We start from the raw sequence: 7,209 nt of genomic DNA, 5'->3' as shown, positions 1-7,209 counted from the left end.
CAATGAGGTATCACCTCACACCAGTCAGAATGGCCATTATCAAAAAATCTACAAACAATAAATTCTGGAGAAGGTGTGGAGAAAAGGGAAACCTCTTGCACCGTTGGTGGGAAGATAGATTGATACAGCCACTATGGAGAACAGTATGGAGGTTCCTTACAAAACTAAAAATAGAACTACCATACGACCCAGCAATCCCACTACTGGGCATATATCCTGAGAAAACCATAATTCAAAAAGAGTCATGTACCACAATGTTCTTTGCAGCTCTATTTACAATAACCAGGACATGGAAGCGACCTAAGTGTCCATCAACAGACGAATGGGTAAAGAAGATGTGGCACATATATACAATGGATTATTACTCAGCTATAAAAGGACACAAAATTGAGTTATTTGTAGTGAGGTGGATGGACTTAGAGACTGTCATACAGAGTGAAGTAAGTCAGAAAGAGAAAAACAAACACTGTATTCTAACACATATATATGGAATCTAAAAAATAATTAAGAAATGGTTCTAAAGAACCTAGGAGCAGGACAGGAATAAAGACGCAGATGTCGAGAATGGACTTGAGGACACTGGGCAGAGAAATCCTAAGCTGAGATGAAGCGAGAGAGTGGCATGGACTTATCTATATTACCAAATGTAAAATAGATAGCTAGTGGGAAGCAGCCGCATAGCACAGGGAGATATGTGACCACTTTGAAGGGTGGGATAGGAAGGGTAGGAGGGAGACGCAAGTTGGAAGAGACATGGGGATATATTTATATGTATAGCAGATTCACTTTGTTATAAAGCAGAAAATAAGACACCATTGTAAACCAATTATACTCCAAAAAAGTTGTTAAAAAATGTTCATTTTGTTTGTTTTTTATTTATTATTTGTTTGAAAATTATTATAAACCTATCACAGTACAGTAAAATATAGCCCATTGTGTTAGTTGGGTACCTAGTATGAACAAATTTGACTTACAAATGCACTCTTGGAAGGGAACTCATTCATATGTAGGGGACTTTATTTCTTTCTACAGATTTTTTCTTAGCTCAACTTAGAGCTTGTTTGTTTGTTTGTTTACAAGTCAGAAGGACTCTAATCTTTACTGAATCTTATATCTTCATACTTATATGCATGGTGAAGTCCCTGTCCCTAGAGAAGATGGAAAGAACTGTTAGATTTGGATTAGGACCCTACCTTTAACAATGGCCACTTTGTCCAAAGACTAGCCAGCAAAAATCTAATAACTGGTTGATGTGGGGACACAAAGGTCTGGCTCCCTTGATGGAAACTAAGGCTAGTCTAAAGGGCCATCATCCTAGGTGGGGCTGGCTGAGGCCTCATCCTGCTTCTTTCCCCTCTCCCACAGGTGTTGTTTGAGAGAACACACTCCAGTAAGCTTCCTGTATACTAATCACCACCTCAGATGCCATTTTCCTGTGAAACTGACCTGCAACAAAGTGTCATATCTTTTCATCCCTCTTATTGACATCAGTGTCCTGCTCAGATTCATAATCTGATGTCAATTTCATAACTCAAAATCACATGGTAGTATATTCATACAATGGAAGACTGTATAGCCATCAGAATAAACAAGTGATGGCTATATAAAACAACCGATATGAATCTCGTGAATGTATTATCGAAAGACGGAAGCCAGACACAAAAGAAAATATCTATACGATGCAGAGAGAAAAGTGCATTTTACATAAAGTTAAAAAGCAGGAAAAAACTAATGTAAAGGGTCAGCACACAGGATTGTAATTACACTTGGAGGGGGAAGTAATGGCAACGTGCTTTTTCTTGATCTGGGTGCTGGCTACACAAGAGTGTTCATTTTGTGAATATTGATCAAATTGTACACTCATGATTATGCAGTTTTTAGCACGTGGATTATTTTCCACTAAAATTTTATTAAAAACAGAACAAAACTTGGTAATATAGCCTTTAGTAAAATGAAGTGACTCCAAAATTTAAGGCTGTACAGGCATTTTAAGAAGCTCAGAAATAGAATATCCCTGCTGCTTATTGTAAGCCAGGCCATCATCACATCAAACATGAACAGATCTGTACACTGCAGAATCTTTTAAATATATATGCTACAAAAATATTTCCTCCTTCTTCACGAGGACAAATTATCATGATTGGACAAATGACCACCACTGGAATATTTGGAAAGCACTTAAGATGGAGAAAAATCCAACAAACAATATTTGAAATCCATTCAAAGAAAATTGCTCTTCAAATAGCTGAAAAGCAAAGAGAGCAATTGATGGCAACTTATGACAACAAAATCAATCAGCTTGTTGTTGGATTAGCTTGCTTTTAGAATGAATGCATTGAAGACAACAACACACTCAGTTAACTCCTTTCTATCTGTCCAGTATGACAAGTAGAAGTCACTTAAAGTTGTGGCTCTGCAAAGAATGAAAGTTGTTGCTAGGAGTTTTCTTAATTAAGATGCTTTTTGGGGGCTTCCCTGGTGGTGCAGTGGTTGAGAGTCTACCTGCCGATGCAGGGGACACGGGTTCCTGCCCCGGTCCGGGAAGATCCCACATGCCACAGAGCGGCCAGGCCCGTGAGCCACGGCCGCTGGGCCTGCGCGTCCGGAGCCTGTGCTCCGCAACGGGAGAGGCCACAACAGTGAGAGGCTCGCGTAGCGCAAAAAAAAAAAAAAAAAAAAAAAAGAAAGATGCTTTTTGGGTAGTAAAAATAACCCACTATAAACTAGAGTAAGCAAAACTGGAAAGTTATCTAAAGTATACTGGTATACTCAAGAGATTAAAACACACACGCACGCACACACACACACACACACACACACACACACACACATATATAGGTGAACGACCAGAAACATGGAAACATGGGAACCAGAAGCTGGAACCAAGGTGTCTTTTCTCTCAGATAAATAAATACATAAATAAGATTCATGGCATTCTAAAGTACCATTAAAATGCAGAACTTTAGTGTCACATATTTCCATACAAGTTAATAAATAAAATAAGTATATAAAACCCATTATAGCTTATATACGTACCCTATAAGTATTTAGATCGAGTTATAATATTTTTGTTTCTTTGAATTTATTCCCATGCAATGAAACCTCCTCTAAAATTGTGAGATATGTTGAGGACTTAGCTGGGGCCAACCTGATGTCCTTCCACTTTATAGGATGTATGAAAATACATGACTAGAGGTTTGGGAAATTTTTCTACCCTAGCAAACATCCCACACTCATCTTAAAATGTACATCAGAGAACATCACTCCTCTCTCCATATAACTCACAGTAAAATTCAAGACTCTGTAGTGGCCTAGAAAGCCAACCTTTCTCAACTGGGATTCCCTGAACAAATTGAGATATTATAAGTTATTCACTACATATAATAAATTTACTTATTTTTTATGCATCTGGAATATATTAGCTCTGTACAATTCTAGAAATAATTGATCAAAAATGTCACTCAAATCATTTTTATCTGGTATAGCTCTCTTGCAGAGTTGAGAAAGTCTGCCAGACTCTTTACTGTCCAACCAAGTTCTCCTTTACTTCTCTTAACTCATTCTGTTCTATTTTCTCCTCTTTACTCATCCTAGCCCAGCTTTAAGGGCTGTCTTTTGATTCCAAAGTCAAGCTGGATGTGTTCTACCTTAGGGTCTCTGCACTGGCTGTTCCCATTACCTGCAATGTCCTTCCCCCTGGATATCTACACAGTTTGTTCCCCTCCCTCCTGCATATTCTCTCAGCAAGGTGTACTGTACTGTCCCCACTGCTACCCTCCCACACACATACACTGTAACATTTTTCCTCCTTTAATTTTCACAAATCACACACATTATATAGTTATTTTATTTATTTTCTGTCTCATCTCTTGAGTCAGAACAGAAACCTAATGAAAGCTGAGCTTTAGTAAACAGTTTGCATTTGCTGTGTCTCCTAAAACAATGCCTAAGTTCTCCATGGATTTGTTGGATGAATAAATGAATTTTTATAGAAAACAGTTTTAATGATTACATTTTGCAGCATGTTGAAATAGGAAAAGAAAAAGTAAATTATCAAAAAATTGTGATTAACCTTGTCTTGAGTTGGCCAAAAAGTTCCTTCAGTTTTTAAATAAAAATAAAAGACACATTTTTCATTTTCACCAAGAACTTCATTGAACAACATATTCACTGTTTTGTTCCACTACCTTCTGCCATTTTTCAGGCAACTTCATAATTCCATCTTCCCAAAACTTTTTATCTTTTTGAGCAAAAAACTGTTCCAGGTGCCTTTTACAGTCTTCCAGGGAATTAAAAAGTTTTCCACTAACAGAATTTTTTAAAGACCAAATAAATAGAAATCCAAAGGTGCAATGACTGGTTAATATGGCGGATGAATCAGAACTACTCAGCCAAGCTGTAACAGTTTTTGCCTGGTCATCAAAGAAACATGCGGTCTTGCATTATACTGATGGAAGATTATGCATTTTCTGTTGACTAATTCCGGACTCTTTTTGTCAAGTGCTGCTTTCAATTGGTCTAATTGGAAGCAGTACTTGTAATTCATTGTTTGGTTTCCAGAAGGAGCTCATAATAGAGGACTACATTCCAATCCCACCATATACACAACATCACCTTCTCTGGTTGAAGACTGGCTTTGGTATGGTTGGTGGTGGTTCATTTCACTTGCCCCACAATCCCTTCCATTCCACATTATTGTACTGTATCTACTTTTCATCACCTGTCACAATTTGCTTTAAAAATGTTACATTTTGGTTATGTTTTAGTAGAGAATCGCATGTGGAAATATGGTCAAGAAGGTTTTTTTCACTTAACTTATGTGGAACCCAAACATTAAAGCAATGAACATAACCAAGCTGGTGCAAATGATTTTCAACACTTGATTTGGATATTTTGAGTATGTTGGTTATCTCCCATGTGGTATAAGGTTGAGTGTTCTCTAATGTCTCAATTTGATTGCTATCAACTTCAACTGTTTGCCTGACCATGGAGCATCATCCACCAAGAAATCTCCAGCAAATCTCTTTGCAAACTACTTTTGACACATTTGATCAGTCACAGCACCTTTTCCTACACTACACAAATTTTTTTTTTGCATTCCAGTTGTGTTTTACCATTCTTGAAATAAAGCATAATATGCCTGAAATGTTGCTTTTTTTCTTCCATCATCAAAATGGCTAAACAAAAATTCACCAGTTTTGATGTTTTCTTTTTTTTTTAATGCATGCTGATATGACAGCTGTCACAATATAATCTAACAAAACTGTTTCAAATGAAGTCAAAGACAACTAAGTGTTACTAGAGCCATCTTATGGAAAAAACTGAATGGACTCTTGGCCAATCCAATAGATCAAGTTATAGAACATCATTTTCTCAATGTCCAGTGATAAGAACAGTTCTGCTTCTAAAGTGATAGAACACAGGGTTTTTCATATGCATTTATAACCTATGAGTTTTCTACCAAGGCATAAGGAACTTCTCTGTATAAATCCTTATTTGTCAGATGCAGCATCCAGCATCTCTTCACCAAGATTGCAAGCCTCTTCTAGTTCAGTGACTCCCTTTGAGGCCAAATTCAGGCTTTCATCTCAGGTCCATTTGCCCAGTAAACACATAAATCTGGGCTGTATATTCTCAGTCTGTGAAATGGCTGGAAACAGTGTGGGGACTGCCACCTCCAAGGGTAACCAAGAAAAAACCTGCAATATCTTTTCTATTTTCAGACCCTAAATTTAAAGGTGGCTTCATTCTCATGGTAACTACTCTTCAAAGTTGACCCCAATGCATTGCATCACATCCTTGCCCTTATAGAATTCCCTTTCAATGTTGAATCTGTACGTGGATACAAAAGTGTCTTTGTGAAAGTTCTGGGCCTAAGCTTTAAGAAGGACTAGAAGTCTCTACTTTCATCCTCTTAGCAGCCTTGAGTTGCCATGATAGAAGCCCAGCTAACTTGCTGGGGGAAGAAAGCACAATGAGAAACCACGAAGAGGAAGAGACACTGGGACAATCTCGGGGGAGAGAGAGAGAGAGACCGAGCTATCCTAGTGTCCTCGCCTAGCTCAGCCTAATCTTGTGGCTGTCCATCAGTACACCAGTTATGTGAATAAACCATCTTGAATGTTTCAGCCCACTTGAACTCCCATATAATGTCAGCCCCAATCAATATCATATGGAACATAAAAACTATCCAGCTAAACCTATGCAATGTATAGAATAATGAGAAATTATCATTGATGATAAGTTGGTGGTTGTATTAGGTCACTAATTTGGGGCTTTGTTTTGCAGCAACAAGGAATTAAAATGATTACAACTATTAATAATATACTTTACTGGGTGAGGAAGGCAAGGTGTCGGGCTCTCTTTAAGGAACATATAGGATTGTAAGACCTCTGTCTCCATCTCATTTCCTGTTTCTCAGCATAGAAATTATGAACGTAGCTGAAGAAATGTTGGGATGACTACCTCTACAATGATTCTTCCCAAGTGGTTCTGTCTTTCATGAGAATGAAGATTCTGAGTTTTAAAACATTAATTTCTTCTTCTCTAATTATGTGACTGCTACTTTTCCTGACTATGGAGAAGTGCAGACTTCTTATATCATCTCAGATGGGGATGGAGAGCAGAAGAATTTTTAAGTCTGGTGTGACAGGGCAACACAATTAACACCTGTATATTATCCTGCCACATCTCTTCAGACCAGGCAGACACATGTCAAAGTAAGTCCTCTTGGGTTGACAAACTATTTCAAAACAGAAAGCTGCCTCCAGTTCTTACACACTGGAGTTGACCCAATATTTGGATTATTATAGCAAATATTCATTAGACTTTATTACCAGCACAAACAGCTTGTATCCTGAAGATATAAAATAAACTACAAAGAAAAACCTTAAAACAAGAATCTGTCTCTATGTTTCAATAAAAGAACTGAAAGATTTCAGGATTAGAGGCTTCACTCAGTAAGGTTCCTAAGCCAACTTCATTAAAGTTGAACCCAAGTGAGCAATCCGAGAGTCAGGAGTAGAATCCTACTCTTCTCAAATTTGTATTTACTTTCCTTTATATCATATTTATCCTATAGGTTCTGGAATAACTCTTCCAGTTGCTTTTGTCTTATAGCAAATAAATGTAACAATCTAATCTGCTCACATTCAAACTGGAATTCACAAAGCTCTTTATAAAAAGATGTGTTAAATAATTCAATGAGGA

Source organism: Hyperoodon ampullatus (assembly GCF_949752795.1).
Source record: "Hyperoodon ampullatus genome assembly, chromosome: 19".
NCBI lineage: Eukaryota > Metazoa > Chordata > Mammalia > Artiodactyla > Ziphiidae > Hyperoodon > Hyperoodon ampullatus.
Note: the sequence above shows the minus strand (reverse complement) of the source record.